Here is a 10,000-nt window from a genome sequence, read left to right as displayed (position 1 = left end):
GGTACATATTGATACCGGTTTTGTAACCTTTACTACTAGGTAGTGGGATTTTGATGCATGGTTAATAACTATTACTAGCCGGATATTGAGGCTAAATTCCTTATCTTTATTAGTGGCACTAATACTGTTGAGGTTTCTGTCTTGCTTATAATAATTGAGTTGATATGACAGATAATACTTCTTTGTTTTAGCAACTGTTACTATTTAAGGTAAGATCTTAGGTTCTGTCAGAGGGAAATGTGTGCTCAACAAAGGGGCTGGGTGAATACAGACTGTTTGCCGACGATGAGTCACAATAACGAGGCTGAAATATGTTGACCAGACCACACAGTAGAAAGTGAAGGGACGGCAATATCTAGCATTCATATCTATAATACTGATCCAACCACTTGGGCTGGACGGTAGAGCGACGGTCTGGCTTCATGCAGGTCGGCGTTCAATCCCCGACCGTCCAATTGGTTAGGCACCATTCCTTTCCCCCGTCCCATCCCAAATCCTTATACTGATCCCTTCCAAGGGCTATATAGTCGTAATTGCTTGGCTCTTTTCCCCCTTGATAATTCGCAATTAACAGTTTTCTTGTTTGAGCGGCGGCTTCTCAAATTGTGCTGATTGGTGAACCATTTCTAACATTAGATGTGTTACCTTAGATATTGTTACGTAATATATTAATACATTTGACAGTGTTACGTAGCATATTGTTACTTTGGATAGTGTTACGTAGGATAATGTTGCATTGATGTTACGTAAGGTGTTGTTACGTTAAATAGTGTTAAAAAGCATATTATTACATAAGATATTGTTACATTAGATAGTGTTACATAAGATAGTTTTACGCTTGATAGTGTAACTTAATATATTGGTATGTTAGGTGATGTTATGCCAGATATTGTTAAGTTAGGTAGTGTTGCATAAGATAGTGTTACGTTTCATAGCGTTACCTAAGATGGTGCTATGTTAGTGTTACGTTTGATAATGAAACGCAAAAAATGTTATAGTAGATGGCAGTACGTCAGTGTAACGCTAGTTAATGTTATGTTAGTGTTATGCATAACAGTGTAATGTTACATTGTGTTATGCATGACAGTGTTCTGTTAGCGTTCTATCAAGAAAAATATCTTCCAGATAATTTGACAGTCTCCTAGAAAGATCTTCAAAATGTGAGATAGCTTATCTTTTTATTGTATTCCAGTGTTGTGGTAGTTATGGGAGGTGGTTCCTCTGTTGTGGTAGTTATAATAGGGGGTTCCTGTGTTGTGGTAGTGATGTTAGGTGGTTTCTGTGTTGTGGTAGTTATAATAGGTGGTTCCTGTGTTGTGGTAGTTATTGGAGGTGGTTCCTGTGTTGTGGTAGTTATAATAGGGGGTTCCTGTGTTGTGGTAGTTATGGTAGATGGTTCCTCTGTTGTGGTAGTTATAATAGGGGGTTCCTGTGTTGTGGTAGTGATGTTAGGTGGTTTCTGTGTTGTGGTAGTTATAATAGGTGGTTCCTGTGTTGTGGTAGTTATGGTAGATGGTTCCTGTGTTGTGGTAGGTATGGTAGATGGTTCCTGTGTTGTGGTAGTTATGGTAGGTGGTTCCTGTGTTGTGGTAGTTATGGTAGATGGTTCCTGTGTTGTGGTAGTTATGGTAGATGGTTCCTATGTTGTGGTAGTTATGGTAGATGGTTCCTGTGTTGTGGTAGTTATGGTAGATGGTTCCTGTGTTGTGGTAGTTATGGTAGATGGTTCCTGTGTTGTGGTAGTTATGGTAGATGGTTCCTGTGTTGTGGTAGTTATGGTAGATGGTTCCTGTGTTGTGGTAGTTATGATAGATTACTAACTACCTTTGTCTGGGTAGTTAGCAGTAATCATCAGTGATACTCTTAATTATCAGAATCCCTCTGATATTCTCATGGCGTGGTTCGACTAAGAAGAGATCAATTATACACAACTATGCTATTTAAAACATACAAAAATATACAAAAATGCCAACAGCCTCTTAGCAAAATTAGAAAAATAGAGTCACTGGAGCGAATGTAAATACTGCTGGTCAGAAATTTGGTGCACGATGCAATATTCGAACACTTTGAAGTGACCTTTACTTTCCAAAGGATACCTGATCAACCAGGCTGTGACTCGTACGTCAGGCTGCGAGCAGCCGCGTCCAACAGCCTGGTTGATCAGTCCAGCAACCAGGAGGCCTGGTCGACGACCGGGCCGCGGGGACGCTAAGCCCCGGAAGCACCTCAAGGTACCTGTCGCTGCGTCCCACTGGCACACGAACAATGCAGCGTGAACTATCAAGTCCCGTCAGTAACACACACTATACTATCAAGTCCCGTCAGTAACACACACTATACTATCAAGTCCCGTCAGTAACACACACTATACTATCAAGTCCCGTCAGTAACACACACTATACTATCAAGTCCCGTCAGTAACACACACTATACTATCAAGTCCCATCAGTAACACACACTATACAGATTTTCACAGTTGGGACAAATACTGAGACTTAATTCATTATCAGTAATATAAGGAACCATGGTTAATAAAATCATATCTCAGCAAACACGCAAGATTCTATGCTAACTCTGAAGACATTAGGTAACTGCGCGTTTGGTGTCAGGACGAAGTACGTTAATCTCGGCTCTGAAAGTGGAATACAGAACATTTTACATCCATCTATTCTTTGGATGTAGTACTCTACATCCATAGATAAACATGTTGATGTCCATCTACATCTACTCGGTATTCTACTTGTAGAATGTCCATAATATGATAATACTTGAAACAATGGTAAGTTCGGTACTATAATATCGTCGTTGGGGTCCTGTCTTCCTCAAGCGGGAAGCAGTGTCCTCGCCTCCTCAACACCCAGCACAGTCTTACACTCTGGACTTCCTTCAATAATGGCAGCCTGGTGCCACTCCGGCCTCTGCTGCTTCTCATGGCTGATACCTGACAGCACTCTGATGCTTCTCATGGCTGATACCTGACAGCACTCTGATGCTTCTGATGTCTGTGGCACCTCTAATATCTCTGATGCCTCCATCGTCAGTGTACAGGTTGTTCCCATGATGCTCTCTGCCGTAGCGTCGTCAGTGTGCCGGCCCACTCCTGGTGGCGGGACTGGGAAGCAATTGCCCGGTTAGCAGTTAATGATCAATGATCCTCGTCTGCTTGTTCTAGCGAACCACCGCTCTATAAAGAAAGCCTTTCTTAACCGACACGATTTACGGTTTCCTTTGCATCTTCTTCGTGTTTCGGGACTCTGCTGTAGGTCTTGGTTCGTGCAAGTAAGTCTGTCCTACCTGAGAGAGAGTCAGCTCCCTGCTGTTTGGGTCCGGATCTTTAATATCATGGCCAATACAAGTGGCTTTCGAAACTTATTTCCGAAATCATTGGCTGATTGTCACGTGACTTCCCGCATGTGCTGGGTTGTAAGAGTCACAGAACTCTTGGTCACAGAAGCTTGATGAGTCACGCTCTTGAAAATTAATTTAACAACATAAGAACGTGTTAATTAAAAGAGGAAAAAACACCTCTTAGTTATGATAATACTGGTCTTCATGTTTAGTGGGAAATACGTAGGGAGTTGTCCATATATCGTTAGCTGATGATGAATTAGCATTAATATATTGCTAGTTATCAAAAGCACTTATTAATATTATTACTACTTGTCTTCAGGCAATGTTTGTCCATCCAGCGACCAACCTCCCTGAGGCTCATTCCTCAATTTTACATGTTGAATATTCAAAATAGGGATTTTCTTAAAAATTTATTAATTATATTCTATATTAGCATATCAAGGCGTAAGGTAGTTTAGGCCCGCTGTTTAGGCTCTGATGGCAAAGTATTTGTGTTCGTAGTGCGTGGTTGAAGCATTTACGGAAATGTGATTCGAACGGAGGTCGTTAGCCAAGGACTTTTCGAACGTCATTAGTTATGCAACCTGACCTCATCAACTTACAGCCTGTCCTCATCAACTTACAGCCTGACCTCATCAACTTACAGCCTGTCCTCATCAACTTACAGCCTGACCTCATCAACTTACAGCCTGTCCTCATCAACACACAGCCCGTCCTCATCAACACACAGCCCGTCCTCATCAACACACAACCCGTCCTCATCAACACACAGCCCGTCCTCATCAACACACAGCCCGTCCTCATCAACACACAACCCGTCCTCATCAACTCACAGCCCGTCCTCATCAACACACAGCCCGTCCTCATCAACACACAACCCGTCCTCATCAACTCACAGCCCGTCCTCATCAACACACAGCCCGTCCTCATCAACACACAACCCATCCTCATCAACACACAGCCCGTCCTCATCAACACACAGCCCGTCCTCATCAACACACAGCCCGTCCTCATCAACACACAGCCCATCCTCATCAACACACAGCCCGTCCTCATCAACACACAGCCCGTCCTCATCAACACACAGCCCGTCCTCATCAACGCACAGCCCGTCCTCATCAACACACAGCCCGTCCTCATCAACACACAGCCTGTCCTCATCAACTCACAGCCCGTCCTCATCAACACACAACCCGTCCTTATCAACACACAACCCGTCCTCATCAACACACAGCCTGTCCTCATCAACTCACAGCCCGTCCTCTTCAACACACAGCCCATCCTCATCAACACACAGCCCGTCCTCATCAACACACAGCCCGTCCTCATCAACACACAACCCGTCCTCATCAACACACTGCCCGTCCTCATCAACACACAGCCCGTCCTCATCAACACACAGCCTGTCCTCATCAACTCACAGCCCGTCCTCATCAACACACAGCCTGTCCTCATCAACTCACAGCCTGTCCTCATCAACTCACAGCCCGTCCTCATCAACACACAGCCCATCCTCATCAACACACAGCCCGTCCTCATCAACACACAGCCCGTCCTCATCAACACACAACCCGTCCTCATCAACACACTGCCCGTCCTCATCAACACACAGCCCGTCCTCATCAACACACAGCCTGTCCTCATCAACTCACAGCCCGTCCTCATCAACACACAACCCGTCCTCATCAACACACTGCCCGTCCTCATCAACACACAGCCTGTCCTCATCAACACACAGCCCGTCCTCATCAACACACAGCCCGTCCTCATCAACACACAGCCCGTCCTCATCAACACACAGCCCGTCCTCATCAACACACAGCCCGTCCTCATCAACACACAGCCCGTCCTCATCAACTCACAGCCCGTCCTCATCAACACACAACCCGTCCTCATCCACACACAGCCCGTCCTCATCAACACACAGCCCGTCCTCATCAACACACAGCCCGTCCTCATCAACACACAGCCCGTCCTCATCAACACACAGCCCGTCCTCATCAACACACAGCCCGTCCTCATCAACACACAGCCCGTCCTCATCAACACACTGCCCGTCCTCATCAACACACTGCCCGTCCTCATCAACACAGCCCGTCCTCATCAACACACAGCCCGTCCTCATCAACACACAGCCCGTCCTCATCAACACACAGCCCGTCCTCATCAACACACAGCCCGTCCTCATCAACACACTGCCCGTCCTCATCAACACACAACCCGTCCTCATCAACACACAGCCCGTCCTCATCAACACACAGCCCGTCCTCATCAACTCACAGCCCGTCCTCATCAACACACAACCCGTCCTCATCAACACACTGCCCGTCCTCATCAACACACAGCCTGTCCTCATCAACACACAGCCCGTCCTCATCAACACACAGCCCGTCCTCATCAACACACAGCCCGTCCTCATCAACTCACAGCCCGTCCTCATCAACACACAGCCCGTCCTCATCAACACACTGCCCGTCCTCATCAACACACTGCCCGTCCTCATCAACACACTGCCCGTCCTCATCAACACACAGCCCGTCCTCATCAACACACAGCCCGTCCTCATCAACACACAGCCCGTCCTCATCAACACACTGCCCGTCCTCATCAACACACAGCCCGTCCTCATCAACACACAGCCCGTCCTCATCAACACACAGCCCGTCCTCATCAACACACTGCCCGTCCTCATCAACACACTGCCCGTCCTCATCAACACACTGCCCGTCCTCATCAACACACTGCCCGTCCTCATCAACACACAGCCCGTCCTCATCAACACACAGCCCGTCCTCATCAACACACAGCCCGTCCTCATCAACACACAGCCCGTCCTCATCAACACACAGCCCGTCCTCATCAACACACAGCCCGTCCTCATCAACACACAGCCCGTCCTCATCAACACACTGCCCGTCCTCATCAACACACTGCCCGTCCACATCAACACACAGCCCGTCCTCATCAACACACAGCCCGTCCTCATCAACACTCAGCCCGTCCTCATCAACACACAGCCCGTCCTCATCAACACACTGCCCGTCCTCATCAACACACTGCCCGTCCTCATCAACACACAGCCCGTCCTCATCAACACACAGCCCGTCCTCATCAACACACAGCCCGTCCTCATCAACACACAGCCCGTCCTCATCAACACACTGCCCGTCCTCATCAACACACAACCCGTCCACATCAACACACAGCCCGTCCTCATCAACACACAACCCGTCCACATCAACACACAACCCGTCCACATCAACACACTGCCCGTCCTCATCAACACACAACCCGTCCACATCAACACACAGCCCGTCCTCATCAACACACAACCCGTCCTTCTCAACACAGGCACTAAAAATACACTTAAATCGGCCACAGAACCAAAAACTAAGATAAGTTTGTTTGATAGCATTAGATATAGAGAGTCAACAGCGTGATGATTAGCTGTCCTCGAGTATATGGCTACTAGAGCCACCATTGAACTCACCTGCTAGGTAGCGAAATTTCAGTATCACGACCATTAAGTGACTTTGTTAACGCGTAGATCAGAGATCACCAGCTTGATGCCTCTCCCCCTCCCCCGTCCCCCGCACTCCCGGAGGACCCCATATTGAAGTCTCCTCCCCCATACACTCGGAGGACCCCACATTGAAGTCTCCTCCCCCATACACTCGGAGGACCCCATATTGAAGTCTCCACCCCCACACACTCGAAGGACCCCACAATGAAGTCTCCACCCCCACACACTCGAAGGACCCCACAATGAAGTCTCCACCCCCACACACTCAGAGGACTCCACCTCGAAGCCCCCACTGTCACCTCCACCACTCACAATCTCAAGAGACAAGGCTGGCCCAAGCTAGTGAAAGGATAGACCCCAGAGGACGGGCGCAACATTTCACCCCAGATATTTCAGGAGGTAACACAATCAGGATCCGAGCGTGACAGAACAGATCGGTCTCCAGGGGACGTGTAGCTCCTGGGCTGACGTCAGCACCTGCCACATCAGTTTTCACAAGATCATTAACATCCCCCCCCCCCCTTGAGGGCGACACAACCTCATGGTTAGGAAGGATAGTCAGGTCGACCACGTCAGGAGGAGAGCTGGAATAGGCACCCATGGGTGGGGATGAGTTACCTGTTAACATAACGTTAATCGTGATGAAGAAATCATCTTTGATTGTTCCAAGGTTATAACCAGTTGATAAACGTCACCCGTGTTGCAAGGGGCTCATTTGCCGACGGGAAAGTTGTGTTGTGTATTAGCATCGGGTCGTAGGGAAGTGATTAACTTCCTAAGGTATTATAATACAGTTGAGGTTGATAGGAGAAATGTAAGGGGTCAACTGCGCTCTACCATTAACATTAGGCTTAGATTGTCACTTATGAGGCCATTCAGTCACATGTTAAGGGTGTCATAAGGAGCCCATTCAAGAATAATATTCACTGCAGGCGACAGAGAGTGAGATCCTGGGTACTGGACGCTGCAGGATCTCTCATATTGTCGCTAAAGCCACAACTCTAAGGCAAGAAAATCACAGCTGGAACACATAACTGTATTTTAATTTAAAGCACTAATATTAGGAGAGGACGGCTTTCAACTCACAGTAACATAATAGAACTTATGAATGCGAGATTATAGGTTGACATTGAACAAATATGTAGATGCTAATCCTATAAATTTTACTCCTTCCCGGACAGAAACAGGAAAGTAGCCAGGATGGGAGCGAGAGGAGCAGCAGCAGTAGCACAAGCAGCAGCAGCAGCAGCAGCAGCAGTAGCACAAGCAGCAGCAGAGGGACGCAGCAGAAGAAGGAAGGAGGCGGATGGGCAGTTCACACGCTGGGCCCATTGGCCCAGAACACTACCACCACCTCCCCATTCTTCATGTAAGTCCGGACACGTAGTGATTATTCTTGTACTCCCTGTTCTTATGTCTCATTGACCGTCTCTCTCTTGGCCCCTTTCAGTCTTTTTGTATGTCTTTGAATCTTTTATTCCTAATGCAATGTCTGTCTGTCTGTATGTCTGTCTCTCCAACCCATCCTCTTAAAACTATGTAAGCTTGTCGTGCGTTTGCCCGTATGACCAAAAATTCACGTAATTTGAAATTAATTCAGCTCACGAAAGTTACGTACTGTTCCGTTTTCTGTTTTGAGTCCTCTGGCTTACTCAGTTAGGTTAAGAGAGGAAACTTTCTGCTGACTATTTTTGTGACGTTATGAAACCTTAGGAGAACTTCCTGCCGTCCTAACCTACCAGAGGACACTTAACTTGCTGTTTTGGAAGAAAAAATCTAAAATTTATTTTGAACTATTTTTCATTTTCAAATTACGTCCATTCTCGGTCATACGGACAAACAGCTAAATTCAGACGTAATTTTTAAGAAGACAAGTTGGTCGGTCAGCCTGTCTGTCTGTGTTGCTGCTAGCACTGAATGGAGGGCTGGCCAGATCCCCTTGTCTCCAAGCGAGGTTGTGGGAGATCATTCTTCATCTCGAGCTGTTGTGACAGTAAGTATAGTAAAGGTAGCCTGCAGGTCTGAAGAACCCACATATTCCAGGGGTCTAAAATGATTAATACTTACACGTAAATCAGTTACGACAAGATCAACCCACCAAACATTTTCGCGTTTTCAAAACGTCCCAAAAACGACTTTTCATTGTTTTGGGCACGTTTTAAATTACGTTTAAAATACGTATTTTGAGAATTTGTAAAAACGACTTTAAAACGTGAGGTCAAAACGTTTTAATAAAACGTATTTTATATGTCATGATATAACGTTTTGAAGCAAAGGTTGAATTTATTAGGTAAAATTATCTTCATTGCATTTAGAAAGATGGAGACAGAGAGGAGAGAGGAGAGAGAGATCAGAGAGAGAGAAAAAGGAGAGAGGAAAGAGAGATCAGAGAGAGAGAAAAAGGAGAGAGGAGACAGGAAGACAGAAGGAGAACAAAGGGAGAAAGAGAGAGAGATAGAGAAGATGAGAGAAAGAAAGAAGCAGAAAAAGTGAGAAGAGAGAAAAGAAGAGCATGAAGAAAAGAGGGAAAGAAAAGAAGAAGAGAGAGAGATATAAGGAGAGAGAGAGATAGAAGAGAAAAGAGGTGAGAGAAGAGAGAGGAGAGAAAAGAAAGAGAGAGAAAGAGAAGGAGAGAGAGAGGGGAGGAAAGCGAGGGTCGAGTGATCCAGAGAGGAGAGTAGGGGAGAGAGAGAAAAGAGAGAGAGAGCGGGAGGAGAAAGAGGAAGAGGAGAGAGAATAAAGAGTGAGAGAAGTGAAGAGAGAAAGAGAAAGAGCAAGAAGGAAGGGAGGGGGATATATATATATATATATATATATATATATATATATATATATATATATATATATATATATATATATATATATATATATATATATATATATATATATATGTCGTACCTAGTAGCCAGAATGCACTTTTCGGCCTACTATGCAAGGCCCGATTTGCCTAATAAGCCAAGTTTTCCTGAATTAATATATTTTCTCAAATTTTTTTCTTATGAAATGATAAAGCTACCCATTTCATTATGTATGAGGTCAATTTTTTTTTATTGGAGTTAAAATTAACGTAGATATATGACCGAACCTAACCAACCCTACCTAACCTAACCTAACCTATCTTTATAC

Source organism: Procambarus clarkii, chromosome 13 (assembly GCF_040958095.1).
Source record: "Procambarus clarkii isolate CNS0578487 chromosome 13, FALCON_Pclarkii_2.0, whole genome shotgun sequence".
NCBI lineage: Eukaryota > Metazoa > Arthropoda > Malacostraca > Decapoda > Cambaridae > Procambarus > Procambarus clarkii.
Note: the sequence above shows the minus strand (reverse complement) of the source record.